Source organism: Sceloporus occidentalis, unplaced genomic scaffold, assembly GCF_023333645.1.
Source record: "Sceloporus occidentalis isolate IW3139 unplaced genomic scaffold, rSceOcc1.0.p SCAF_1, whole genome shotgun sequence".
Taxonomy (NCBI): domain Eukaryota; kingdom Metazoa; phylum Chordata; class Lepidosauria; order Squamata; family Phrynosomatidae; genus Sceloporus; species Sceloporus occidentalis.
This window is the reverse complement of record NW_028316981.1, coordinates 262,000,428-262,015,256: the sequence shown is the minus strand read 5'-3', so window position 1 is coordinate 262,015,256 and position 14,829 is coordinate 262,000,428.

Below are 14,829 nucleotides of genomic sequence, written 5' to 3'. Positions count from 1 at the left end.
CTTCCTCCTTAGGGGTGCTGGTCAGCTGACTAGCTGGAGCACCCTATTGCGTGGCTGGCAACCGTAGGAGAAGAGCTCCCCAATGCTCAGCCACTTGGCCCAGCCTGACTCCAGGCTACTGCAGCACCTCTCACCCAGGGTGCTTGTCCATGGAGGCACCAGGGCTGCGCGAGAGGACCAGGGAGAGAGGAAGGTAAGGGATGGGGAGCAGTGAGGGAGAAGTGGAAGAGGAGGAGGAGGAGGAGGAGGAGGAGCTAAGAAAGGGTGAGGGTCCCTGAAAAAAATGTGGAAGAGGAGGAGGAGGAAGATGAGAGGAAGGCATGGCAAAGTGGTGTACACTTTTTTAAATAAAATGGACACAAAATCGACATGATTTGGCAGTTACTTGTCATTGCAAGTAACTGACAAATCAAACTATCAATTCATCATTTACTTTGTCTTTTTCACACACAAAAAGGCAGCACAAGGTGTGTGTGACATCTCTCGCCTCCTCTGCTATTCGTCCCTCCCACTCCAGAAAGAATCGATTTCGATCTGTAGTTCCCACTTGCTGAACACTCTTCGAAATTGATTCTTTAAAAAAAAACCACCACTTTGAATGTAGTGTCAGGAAAGATCAGGGTTTTGGTGTTGGCCCTGCTTTGTCACCACTGTTATTGATCACATACGGATCGGGATCTATTACAAATGAGAACCAGGGTCATATAGCCCGAATTGTGCTGCGAATTATACTGTAGTGGGAATGAACCCCAAGTGTAGCCATTCAACAGAAGGATCATACACTGAGGGAAGGGATTTTGCATTATCTGCAGCTAAGACTTTATTTCCTGAGGATATGCCCATCCAAACTACTAAGTATTGCTATCCAATGTGACTTCTAATGAATCACTCCCTCCACCATACACACACTATCTAAAATGTCTCCAGCTTCAATAATATAACTTTTTCCCAGTTTCTCTTTACTTCTGTTTTTACTTCTGTGTTTTGCCTAAGAATAGAAGTAATATTTTGGATATTTGGATAATATTTTGTAAAACATAGGCATGGTCCAGACCGGCGCTTTGCACCAGCCTGGCCACATACCAAGGTTGTGCAGGGGCGGAGCGACTGCACGCCCCGCAAGCCTAGTATGTGGCGGTGGCGTGATCATGGTAGCCTCCTGTCTATATGGGGTCAACCATGATGATGTCATGCATGCACCTCATCCAAATGGTGTGGTGCATGCGTGACATCTCCGCACCGCCCCAGGCCACTTATGGTTATATATAAGATATATATAAGAACAAGAACTACAACAACAAATATAATCAGCAGGAACCTCCTCCTAATCTATCTGTCCTTTCTGAGAAGGCCTCAAGGGAGTGCATTAGGGAAAAGCATTTAAAGAAAAACTCATGGTAGTTCAGAAAAGTTAGAATTGTGCATAGAAGACCATTAATTTTATGCTGAGTTTGCTCTACTAGTACATTATGGAGTAACTCTATATGTCAACTACACAGGCAGAGGAAGGCACCAAAGCAGATGGGAAATATTTTGGCATTATGTGTGTAGTGTCTAAAGAAATAAGATTTCAGTTTTCAGAAATTACAAGTGCCACTTATTAGAACAGAATAGAACAATTTACTGTGGATATGTAATCTGTTTGTGCCAATGCCTTTCAAAAAGAAAGTGTTAGCAGTGGAGAATCAGTACATTTGAAATAGGGATCCCCATAAGAGCAGGGGGGGGGAATGCTAAAACCAAATGATCATGTTGCTGTAATACTGACAGCACAGAATGTTATTGATTGGTTGTTCATTCTCCAGTAGGCTATATTGTTCTCTCTATAAATTATTTCAGCTGATTTGTACCAACAGGAATGTAGGCAAAATGGAGCTCTTGAGAAACAAGAGGGGGAATGTTTGAGGGAATGCCAAGGTCATAGGAGGACTACAAACCATTATGAGGTCCCCAAGGGGGAAAAAAACCCAGGAAGACCTGGACATGTTCACTATGTTGTCTTCTAAATCAAAATGTCAATTAATACTGAGAATCAGTTGGTAGGGAGAGATGCAAAAATGGAGATGATGGAATGGAATATCTTCAAGGAAGGTGTGGCTGTAACTTTGAAGCGCAGCAATTTTCACTACTTTTGTTGATAAGGTGAAAAGCAAATGAACAAGAATTCCATATTCTATGTTCATTGTCAAGAAGCCCAAGAAAAGTGGATTAATTTCTTCCATATCTTTACTGTGATGACTGCCAAGTCATACAGCCTTTGCACATATTGGACAAGTGTAAACAGCTGGTTTGGTGTTTGCTTGCCGAATATTAGAGGTTTACTGGAAACTTTATTCATCTATATTCACTAATACCCATTATTATTATTGCATTATTACTGTATTATCATATGCTACCTTTGCATATTACCTAAGAAAGCATTGAAAGTGATAAAGTAACCTATCTTTTTTTTTGAGCTTAAGTCCTCTACTGAATATATAATTAGCCTCTACATCTACTGTAAAGCCTCACAGTCCATTCCTGTTAAGTCCTATTGAATTCAATTGCACTGACTCCAGATATAAGACTGTTATCCATATCTTTGATGTTCATAAGAATGAATGTATTTTCTACTAAGCATTAATTGCATTAAAAAGGAAATGTTAATTTTATAGCTGATAAAACTAATTTTATACTGATCTCTGTCTCTCTCTTTCTTTCTCACACACACACAGATATGTGAAAATTCTACAACTACTAATGAACATCCCATTAAAAAGATGGAAGCTGAAATATCTTGACCACTTTTTAATTTTAATCATGTTATTATACATTTACAATATTCTTATGGGATCCAGGTTCTTGCTGAAAACAGTTGCTTTTTTCAACTATCAACTATTTTTTACACATTTCGTATTTTTAAAACTCCTTCCCAGTACAAAGTAAACAGGTGCCAATGCTTTGGGGATTTTCAACTCCTACTGAAAATGTACTTGTTTCATCAAGCTTCCCAGAAAATAGATATGTATGTGTGTGTGTGCGTGCGTGTGTGCGTGTGCGCATGCACACACTATAGTATTACAAATCCTAAATTATGTGTTATGATCAGGTAATGTATTAACATTTCTTTATACTGTTAGGAAGTCTCTCTCTTAGGGGAATTTTAATTAGCTCAGATATAGCCAAGAGGTGGCCCTAACACACCACGTGCCGGAATCAGGTCCCAACAGTGTATACCAGAGGTCGCCAGCAAGCCCCAAGAGAAAGAGACGCTGATACCAACTAGGTCCAGTTGAAAGGGTAACGTTTATTAAAGTACTGGGACAACCACACAACAAAAGGAGAACACACACATGCACACACACACATTCAATGCTACAGCAGGGGATGGGTGAGTTAGGGGGATAGGTTTGAGAAAGAGAGGCACCATTAGGGAATACTACCTTAGAAGTCTTCTCCGGGAAGTCTGATGAAGCTTGGATGGATAGTGGATCACGGCCACAGGAGCAGGGGAAGAGGGCCGCGGGAGCTAAGATCAGAGTTCAAACTGGTGTGGACCAGCTTGCAACCTGGTAATAGCACAAGGAGGGTCTGAAAAACCTGGGGTTCTTATAGTGTGAAATGTAGCCAGAGGCTAGGGAGACCTGCTAGACAAAGGTGTTGATTGCTTGGGCTTTGTTAAGCCAAGAGCAAGTAATGTGTTGGACAATGCATTTAGGTCTGGATAGAATTCGGAGGGGCATCCAACTTGATTACTGAATCGTTAAGATGATCACTTGCTCATCAGGTGTGAGGCCAAGTCTATTGTCTTACATGGGCAAGCAGTGGCGGTTCTGGTTTGGCGACTCCCAAACTTCCTGCTGAGACTTTCCAATTTCATCTTTTCCTAGGGGCTCTGCTTTTTCAAGGTGAGCTGCCTACGTGGTCTCCTCGCCTTTGGCTTAATGGCGGGTCCTCTCTGAGATCAGTCCGGGGTCATAGCACATACCACATGTACCCAAAATTTTATTAGAACCAAACTTGGTAACAATATGTTTTCTGAAATGTTATAATGTATTAACATTTCTTTATATGTTATCTGAAATGTTATAACTGATTCATAAATAGCTGTAGTGTCAGATCTTGGAAACCTTACTTTTTTGGACTGTAACTGTACAGTAAAAATAAAAATCCAGCTAGCTAGTGACCATACTGATTTGGGAATTCTGGGATTGTTAGTCCAAAAATAATATTTCCAAGATATGATTGTGCTTTATACGTGGTATGCCAACCCCAGGGAAGGATTACCTGGCAGCATATCTGATGTCCTTCCAGGTTCCAGTGAGGAATTCCTTTTTCACAGATCTTTCAGCATATTATCTGAAATTGTATTTTATTACCCTTATTGTGCTAAACTGAGTCTATACTTTTTGACACTTAAGATTTAATTTATTTTAACATTCCCACTCAAAAAAGAGAAGAAGAACAATGAACGTTGGAATTTATGTTTGCAGGTAATAAATAAATATGAAGTTATTACTTTAAAAACATTTTTTCCATATACAAAGGGAGAGATGGTTGCATTCATAATGTTCCTTTCCAGTCAGCAACTCTTTATTAAGGTCTGTGACTAGCATTATAGAAGAAAAAATTACACTTCCAGATGAGGAAGGCTAATAGCTTGTACACTAATTTGTTGAACTGTACATGCTACTGCACAAAATTTAGTCTCTGAGGCCAGCTAAACAAAGAAGAAAAAAGACAGTGTAGTGAAGATGTGATCAAATAAGTTAATGAAAGATCTCAAAAACAGTAGCATCTTGGTTATCACATATAAATATAAAGAGGAAAGGGTGCTGTAAGACTTGAATAAGAAATATTTGCAAGATCAAAACATTAGGCTTCTGTTCCTGGAAGACCTTCTACAGCTATACAAAGAGACACTGGGATGAAGCAGACAGGGAGCTAGGAACGGCCTCTGGCATCTCTAGCCATGACTGGGACGTGATTGGCCCAAGACTACAATGACCACACAGCCTGTTTTCAAAGCTGGCCACCACCATGGTCCAAATAAACTGCCAGCATGAGCAGTAGAACAGTGTCAACAGATGGCTGTCTGGGTTCTGACTCATGACCTGCAGGGAAGGGCAACCCATGATCACGTTAAATGGAAGATAGCATTCCATCAACTTCTTTCTCTAGAGCAGTGGTTTTCAACTTTTGGCTCTCCTAATGTTTTGGACTTCAACTTCCAGAAGTCCCAGCCAGCTTGCCCAAATGTTCAGGGATTCCGGGAGCTGAAGTCTAAAATGCCTGGAGGACCTAAGGTTGAGAACCACTGTTCCAGAGGTCTTTCAACAGAGCCTGGATGGCCATCTGTCAGGAATGCTTTGACTGAGAGTTCCTGCATGGCAAGGGGTTGGACTGGATGGCCCTTGTGGTCTCTTCCAACTCTATGATTCTAACTCTGAAACCCCCACCAGTCCCCCAAAGCCCTCCCTATCCAAAAATACAGAATTCAGCACAATTTACAGGCACATTTTGCCTTTACAAATCACACAGAAAATGTAGAAACATGTAAAAACACCCGCATACTATCCACACAATCCCTAATATGCTCTGCACTTCTGTTTTTCTCTTAGTCCCTCTCAAAATGGTGACTGAAGTAATACAACATTACTTCCTGTTGCCATTTTGAGAACAACTATAGAGAAAAATTGAATTATATGGGTTTGCTGTTTTCTTCTAACTGAAGCCCACTAGAACTAGTTCTGGCATCTGGTGCAGCTGAAGACGAGCCATAGTTCTCTCCTGTTTGAGAGTCCTGCTTGTGCTAGAAGAGGACACAAGTGAGAGCTAAATAAAAACTTTTCAAGTCATCACAGCAGAGTACAGGGTGCTTTTAAAAAAATAATAACCTTCCTAACTCATTAGCAGTAGCCACCGTGTAATATGTTACATGTAACTTTTAAAGTAAAAAGTAACTCGTTGCCATTGTTAATGAATTTCCTCTGGGTTTTAGTTTAAACATTAAAGAAGTATCCAAGGTGCTGAATATATTTTGGGAATATGGTTCACCACCTTGGTGGCCTTCTTCAAAGTTAACTCTGGCCCGTTACAGACGGGCCTAAAAGTGCGCGCTCCGCGCATGCTAGGATTAGAAAGGGCGAGAAGCCTTTCCAGAAGCCTTGAACCCTAGCACGCGCGGAGCGCGCACAAAATGGCGGCGGCTGTTCCACATGGCTGCCGCCATTACAACATCACCTCTATACGGGGCGGCGCGGATGTGACATCGTCACGCTGCGCCAGGGCGAATAGTGCGCCCCTTCCCCGGCCGCAAAAGGAGCTCCGAAACAGAGCTCCTTATCCGTTTGCGTCGCTGGGTGCAGCCTTCAGATGGCTGCACCCAGCGACGCAGAGGAGAAAGGGGCCAAGCGGCCCCTTTCTCCTCCTCCCCGCCGCCGTGGGGTGTCCTTTGGGCTTGAAGCCCCAAGGACACCCCTTTCCAGGCTGTGGGGAAGGGGCCTTTTGTCACTTCCCCGCAGCCTGGAAAGCGACGGATCGGGGCCTCAGCAGCTGCTGCTCTAGCCACTGAGGCCCCGATCTGGCTGGGAAAGGGGTGGGTGCAGGCCGCCGCTTTTCGGCGGTCTGTAACCTGCCATTAAAACCCAGATTGGATTCATGAACCCACTGACATGGAAGGCACAAGCCAACACAGTAAGATCTTTTGACAGTGTTCTAAAATTCCTAAAAGTCTCTTTAAAAGAGTACCATACTTCTCCTTTTTCTTAATGCTGTGGCATAATATCCTCTTTTTGAAAAGCCATGAATTAAGATGTTGTGTAACATTATTTATATGGGGCATTGTGAATTTTACATAAACACTTCAGATACTGTCCTAGTTAGAATGTCAACACTGTTTTCTTCCAACACATTGATACTATTAATATCACACAGCTAACACGCAAGTAACAAATCATCTACTCTCAAGTGTGCTCCCAGCTGTAGACAGAATGTGAAAATGGGGTTTTGGTTTGTGTTTTACTATTCAAGGACATAGCCTGGTTCAAGTCTGGTTCAAGGCAGATGATGGACTCCTGTTACAGTATTATGCTTGGTCAAGTGGTTGGACTTTTCACTGGTTTGTGTAAAGACATCTCTGAGATCTCTGTACGCATGTTTTACTCTGAGTTGTACAGAACTCTGCGGCATTTCTGGAAAAACACATGAGGAACATGTCACCTTCCTGCCACCTCTCTGGACACTTGTTACATCCATAACCTCAAAAAATTATGTTGGTGTAGATTAACAGATATAACAGGCATGTTCTCAGATTTAAGCTTCAGTTCTACCTGAGAGTAAGTCCCATTAAACAAATTATAACTTTCTTTGCAGTATAGGATTGCATTATTTTCCCGCTGCATGGACTTATCATACTGCAAAGTTCAATTGTGTTGTGAAAGTTCAGAGACAAGCAGGTGATTATAAATGTCTCCTAGTAATTCTCTGTTTGTTCTGAAACATCTGGTTATATTTCACACCAGGACGATTGGCAGAGCCTTGAGGGAGGGTGGGGCTTTGATACCCTCCATGATAGAGACCAGAATTTTCAATATAAGCAAGGTCCAATGGACTACGCTGAGGCATGTGATGGGAGGCAGAGTCAGTATATAAGGACAGTGCACCCTCCATCCTGCCTCTTTTCCACAAAGCAGGGAAGCAGAGCTGACATCAGGATCTTCTCTGGCTAAGTTTTTGTGTTGTTTGTTGAAAGGGGTTTTTGACATTTGGGGTCTTGGTTTCCCCAGCAAAGGTCTCAAGTTCTCCCTGGGCCTTGCTTTCTCCTCCTTCCCTGCCTTGAGTTCTCTCTGGGCCTTGCCTTTTCCCTGGGCCTTGAGTTTTCTCTGGGCCCTGCCTTTTTCTTTCCTGGAGTTCTCCTTGGGCCTTGCTTCCCCTCCTCCTGGGGCCTTGCCATTTCCCTGGGCCTTCTGCTGCCTGCTGCCAGCTTGTTCAAGGCAGCCATTTTGTCCATGCTCACTCTGGAGGCCATTTTGTAAATCAAACCCTCTGGCAGCCATTTTGTGTGACACTCTCTCAGCTTTGAGTCAAACCACATCAGTAGTTCCACACATTTGTTCTACACAAGTATGGATAGCCATTTTGTTCCACAAGATTTGTTGGCCATTTTAGGAACACACAAGCACATTAGTCACATGATAGTTATACAATTCAGCACTTAGAATAAATACTGTATATACTGGACTATAAGCCGACTTCATATATAAGTTGAGGGCAGGTTTTGGGGCCAGAATTATGGATTTTGATAGGACCTGTGGTTGAGTCATTGATAAAACTTACGGGCATTTAATGAAGGATTTAAAGGAAAGGAAAACAATGCCAAAGAACTTACAAAATCCCAGCAGGCATAGCTATTTGTGCTCATACTAAAGGCTGAATGAGTGAGAGAGTACAAGAGGGCAGTAATACTTCCAGGAAAAGATTAAACTCTTGCTTTTTACCATATAGGTACATGTAGAGATCTTCTAGCAACTTTGAGAGTCTCAGAGGAGCTGCAGGATCTCTCTATGTACTAATTCTACAGACTATATCTTTGAATTCTACCAACATATATATATTTATATGAGTTAAAATACAGTACTTACATTGACCCGTAGATAAGTCAACTCAGGTTTTTGGGGGTCAATTTTTTATCCTAAATTTCTAGACTTATACATGTCTATATACAGTAAATTGACTTGAGTTGCATAATAATAATGTAATAATACTTATTTTATTTATACCCCGCTCTTCAGCCAAGGCTATCACAGTTTATTAGATTCATTTATCAATGTGTTCTGAGTTAGGTATACATTAGTATATTGTTCTCCCACCATTCATTATACAATGCCTTCCAAAAGGGAGTGGTAAATCAAAAGGAAAGGCACCTGCTAAAAGGGTGTTATATAAACAACCATCTGTTATTCATTCCAATACGTCTGATGATGAAAGTGAGTTGGTCGCTAGGGCGGCTATATTATCTAAATTAGAACACATTGACAGAGTTCATGCAGATACACTAAGGTCTAAACCACATGATGCTAAAAGGATGGCTAGTGGGTCATTTAACACTATGGTTTTATCCCATTTAGAGGCTCTGGGTAGAAGCTATCAGGACCAGTGTCGACAATTGGCAGTTGAAGAGGTGGTTCCTCAGGCAATGGCAGAATCAGCTCCCTCAGCATCCTCTGGTCAGGTGATTGCATCTAGTTCAGGTGCTCCTCTTGTCTACCCGGTGTCACAAAATTATGGTATAGATTGGTCACAGATGTGGCCTTGGGGGGGGGGGGTTGGAATACTTCTGTCTATAGGTTACCACCTAACACATAGTCAATTGCTGACACATCAAACGTATCACAATTTACACAAGGAGCATTGCAACATCAAGGATTGGCATATCATTCCCCATTGTTAGCTTCTACTTATGCTAACATACCAGCTTCATTCACGACCCACCAAGTTTTGGCGTACAATCAGGCCATATTTCAGCCTTCACCACAGGTTATTTATACTGCCACACCTGCCAGTGAATTAGATTCTGTGCTAAGAGACCATTTAACTCAGGCCAGAGCTGAGACTTTATTATTCAAGGAATTTACGCACAGTTTTGGGTTTAGAACATGTTGTTAGAGCTAAGCCCTCCCTTCAGCCACCATCTTGGGGGGAGAGAGGCAGGCTAGCTCCAACTGCCTGCCTGAAGAAGTAAAGCCCTCCCTTCAGCCACCATCTTGGGGGGAGAGAGGCTAGGGTTGCCATTCATCAGGACCTCCAAACCGGGACAAATGTAGGGCAACATGTTCAAATGTAGGACACTTTTTTGTGTCCTACATTTGAATAGGAGCCTCCGAGGCTTTCCCTCTGGGCCTGGGCCCTGCCCTCGGTGGGGGCGGAGCCCAAGCAGGGAGGGACTCCTCCCCTTCAGGGAGGCTTTCCCTCTGGGCCTGGCCCCACCCTCGGCAGAGGCGGAGCCCAGGCGGGGAGGGACTCCTCCCCTTCAGGGAGGCTTTCCCTCTGGGCCTGGCCCTGCCCTCAGCGGAGGCGGAGCCCAGACGGGGAGGGACTCCTCCCCTTCAGGGAGGCTTTCCCTCTGGGCCTGGGCCCAAGCGGCAAGGGAAAGCCTCCCTCACCTTGCCATATCTCGGCCGGGAGCAGGGGCAATCCCGGGGACGGGGCCAAACCGGGGCGGGACCGTGTGGCCCCGCCCCAAACTGGGAAAGTCCCGCCCCCAGGCGGGATATGGCAAGCCTAAGAGAGGCAGGCTAGCTCCAACTGCCTGCCTGGAAGAAGAAAAGCCCTCCCTTCAGCCACCATCTTGGGGGGAGAGAGGCAGGCTAGCTCCAACTGCCTGCCTGGAAGAAGAAAAGCCCTCCTTCCGACCACCATCTTGGGGAGAGAGAGGCCTGGCCTGAAAGACTAAGAGCCCTCTTTCGACCACCATCTTGAGGGGGAGAGAGGCCTTTTATGTTTGTTTGTTTGTTTGTTTGTTTGTTTTACTTTTATTGTACTTCCTGTTGTACACCGCTTTGATCTAATTTGGAAAAGCGGTATATAAATAAACATTATTATTATTATTATTATTATTATTATTATTAGATTCAAAAGGAAGTTGATGAAGGGGGAGTTGTTGGACCCTTCTCTTCACCTTCAATTGCTAATCTTAGGATGTTTCTTTTGGACATTGTCCCCATGAAGGCACCAGGTCAATATAGGTTAATTCACTATTTGTCATTTCCAAAAGGTGATTCAATTAACAATTAAATCCCACAAGAGCTCTGCTCTGTGCGATATACCTCTTTTGATTTGGCTCTGGCCACTGTATGTAGTAGAGATTTCACTGCTGAGCTTGGAAAATGTGATATTAAGTCTGCATTCAGACTTTTGCCAATATACACACAGGATTTTGAATTATTGGGCTTTTCATTTCAAAATAAATTTTATATGGATAGGGCTCTTCCCATGGGCTGTTCTATATCCTGCTCAGCATTTGAAGTCTTTAGTACATTTTTGGAATGGGCAGTACTTACACAATCTGGATTACAGTGAGTGATTCGCTATTTAGATGATTTTCTCTTTGTAGGGAGGGCACAATCTGGTCAATGCCAATTCTTTAGTCATCCAATTTACGTGTCTGGCCTTGTTATTTCATGGTTGGGTATCAAAAGAATTGGCTGCTCCAAAAAAGGGGGGATATGAGGACTGCTTAACAACAAAATGTTAACAAGAAAATCAGGGGAAATCATGAAAGGGATGGGAATTGTAAATGAACATTGATCACTTTCTGCAGTACAAACAGTGAGACGGAAGAACGTATCTGTTTAATTTGTTGTTGTCATGAATATACAAGAAAAAGCTTTTTAGGAAATTATAGTTCTTCTATAAATCTCTATCTAGATAAAAGCACTAACACATCTATCAAAGTGGTATCTGTACACTCTAGAGAAAGTTTAATTTTCCACTTTGCTTACCAATTTTGCATACATTATTACTATACATTTCAACACCACAGGGGAAAAAAATCAGTCCAGCTTCCAAATTACTAATGCTTGGTAACTTCCCTCCACTCTCCACTACATCTGTGGGTACTTATTATAATTTGGTGTTTACAGCCCATAGTTCATTGTGAGAGGTTTAACAGCTTTTTGTTCTCAAACTTGAAATAAAACTACCAGTACCACAAAGTAACCAAATATGTTGGTTTCTTTTCATTATGGATACAAAATGTAGCAATATTGCCTTCAGTTCATGTTTATCATCTGCTGTCATGATCTGCGTTAACACTCAAATTCATCTGCAAATGCTGGAACAAAAGGGATCTAGTAGCAGTTCCTGCTACAGAGAGGAGGAGGAGGGAGGTAGCTGGGCAGCCATTGTAAGTGGTGACTGTTTAATTTTTTTTTAAACTCTAGGAAAAGTGTGCTTGTAGTCACATCTTCAGTGAGTCACATCTGTGAGTCACTAGGGGACGGAGCTAGCAGACTAACTCTATATTACTCCTCCCAGAGCCTCTACATTTTATTTCTATTTTTATTTCATTTTTTTTCATCCAAGGAAATCTACAGAAGAGGCAGAATTGATTGAGCTCACTGCCACAAATTGTTGAAACATCAGGTGTTGGTGTTTTTTTGGAGGATTTTTTTTCCCCAGGAGGAAGCCCACAGTCCTGTTCCTGTAATTTCCTAAGACTTTTCAGTATGGACAGAACCACGGCAGTCACCTGCAACACTTGTGGGATGTTTGTCTTCTTGCCTACAGAAGTGGAGAACTTCACATGTCCCAAGTGCAAGTTGGTAGCCCTCTTGGTGGAGAAAGTGCAGCAGTTGGAGTCCAGAGTAGCTACACTTCAGCATATTAGGGAGCAGGAGGATTTCCTGGAAACAACAGAACTAACAATCCTGGATGAATACCACACAGAGGAAGATGCTGGAGTGGAGGAGGTCACTTCACCTACACAGGAGGCAGACAGCTGGAAGAATGTCACACAGAGAAGTAGGCCAAGAAGGGATTGTTCGGGGAGCTTGCAGCTAGAGAATCGATTCGAAGCTCTTTCCCTTATCAAGGAGGATGAAGAAGAGCAGCATGGACAGACTTCAGGGACAAAGCAGGCAAGCCTGAGAGTCCCACCCAAGGGAACAGCCGCTGCTAAACCTTGTAGGAGGCGTGTGGTCATAGTGGGGGACTCCTTGCTGAGGGGTACAGAAGCAGTGATTTGTAGGCCTGACAAGATGTCTCGAGAGGTGTGTTGTCTCCCAGGGGAAAAGATCCGTGATGTGACAGAGAGGCTGACTAGACTGGTCAAGCCTACTGACCAATACCCCTTCCTTTTGGTCCATGTGGGAACTAATGATACTGCAAGACACAGCATTCAGAACATCAAAAGGGATTACGAGGCGCTTAGTAGGAAGCTGAAAGGAATGAATGTACAGGTTGTCATTTCGTCTCTTCTGCCAGTTGAAGGGCACAGTCCAGGAATGGAGAGGAAAATAGCGGATGTGAACAACTGGCTTCACAGATGGTGCCGCCGAGAACGATTTGGATTCTTCAATCATGGGCTGCGGTTCAATGAGGAAGGACTTCTTGCAATGGACGGGTTGCATCTCACACCAGTTAGAAGAAATGTTTTTGCCAACAGTCTCAAGAACTTGATCAGGAGGGCTTTAAACTGAGTTCCGTGGGGAAGGGAGACAATATTAAGGAAGGCGAAAGGGCTGGATAAAATAGTCAAACAGACATAGAGGAAACAAGAAAAAAAGTGCAAGGACCCAACAGAGGGAGGCAAAAAAACTTGCACAAGCAACAAGTAAATGGGACCTGTGGTCTGTGACGCCTCTACACTAATGCACAGAGCATGGGAAATAAGCAACTTGAACTCCTAGTACAACAAAGCAAATATGATATAATAGGCATCACTGAAACCTGGTGGGATGAGTCTCATGATTGGAATGTGGAAATAGAGGGGTATAACCTTTTTAAGAGAAATAGGCCAAACAGAAAAGGAGGAGGAATAGCACTATATGTCAGAGATATTTACACCAGTGAAGAGATCCTGGACATCAATCATGGAAGCCAGGTGGAGAGCATCTGGATAAGAATCAAAGGGGAGGGAAACAACAAGGATGTTACGGTGGGAATCTACTACAGACCCCCAAGTCAGACTGAGAAATTGGATGATATCTTTCTAGAACAGATGACCACACAGTCAGAAAAGAGAGATGTAGTAGTGATGGGCTAGCAAATTCCTCACTTGCCTGGAAGACTATTTCATGGTCCAAAAGGTGGAAGAAAAAACAAGGGGGTCAGCTATTTTGGATCTGATCCTGACTTAGTTAATGGGGTGCAAGTGGTGGGATCATTAGGTGGAAGTGACCATGTTTTCCTGGAGTTTGTTATACAATGGAAAGGAGAAGCCAGGCATAGTCAAACACGCATTCTAAACTTTAGGAGAGTGGATTTCAGTAAACTCAAAGAAATACTGGGGGTGATCCCATGGTCAGGAATACTAAAAGAGAAGGGAGTTCAGGATGGATGGGAGTTTTTCAAAAGGGAGATACTGAAGGCACAATTTCAAACAGTTCCGGTGAGAAAGAAAAATGGGAGGTGTCTCAAGAAACCAGGATGGATGACAAAGGAACTTTCAACCGAGTTAAGTTTGAAATGGAACATGTATAAGAAATGGAAAAAGGGGGAAATCCCAAAAAAGGAATTCAAAGAAATAGCAGGCATGTGTAGGAGTAAAGTCAGAAAAGCTAAAGCGCAGAATGAACTCAGGCTTGTTAGAGAGGTTAAGAACAACAAAAAGGGCTTCTTTGGATATGTCCGCAGCAAAAGGAAGAAGAAGGAAACGGTAGGGCCACTATGTGGAGAAGATGGCAAAATGCTAACAGAAGACAGAGAAAAGGCAGAATTACTCAACACCTTCTTTGCCTCAGTCTTCTCAGAAAAGGCAAAGGGAGCGCAATCTGAGGATAATGGAACAGAGGACAGAATAGGGGAATTTCAGTACAGAATAAGTAAAGAGATAGTAGAGGAATACCTTGTTAATCTAAATGAATGTAAGTCTCCAGGACCAGATGAACTACATCCAAGGGTACTAAAAGAACTGGCAAATGTAATATCAGAGCCATTGGCAATCATATTTGAAAACTCCTGGAAAACAGGAGAAATCCCAGCAGACTGGAGGATAGCAAACATTGTTCCCATCTTCAAAAAGGGGAAAAAAGAGGATCCCAACATTTATTGTCCAATTAGTCTGACATCAATATCAGGAAAGATTCTGGAGCAGATCATTAAACAGAGAGTCTGTGAACATCTAGAAGG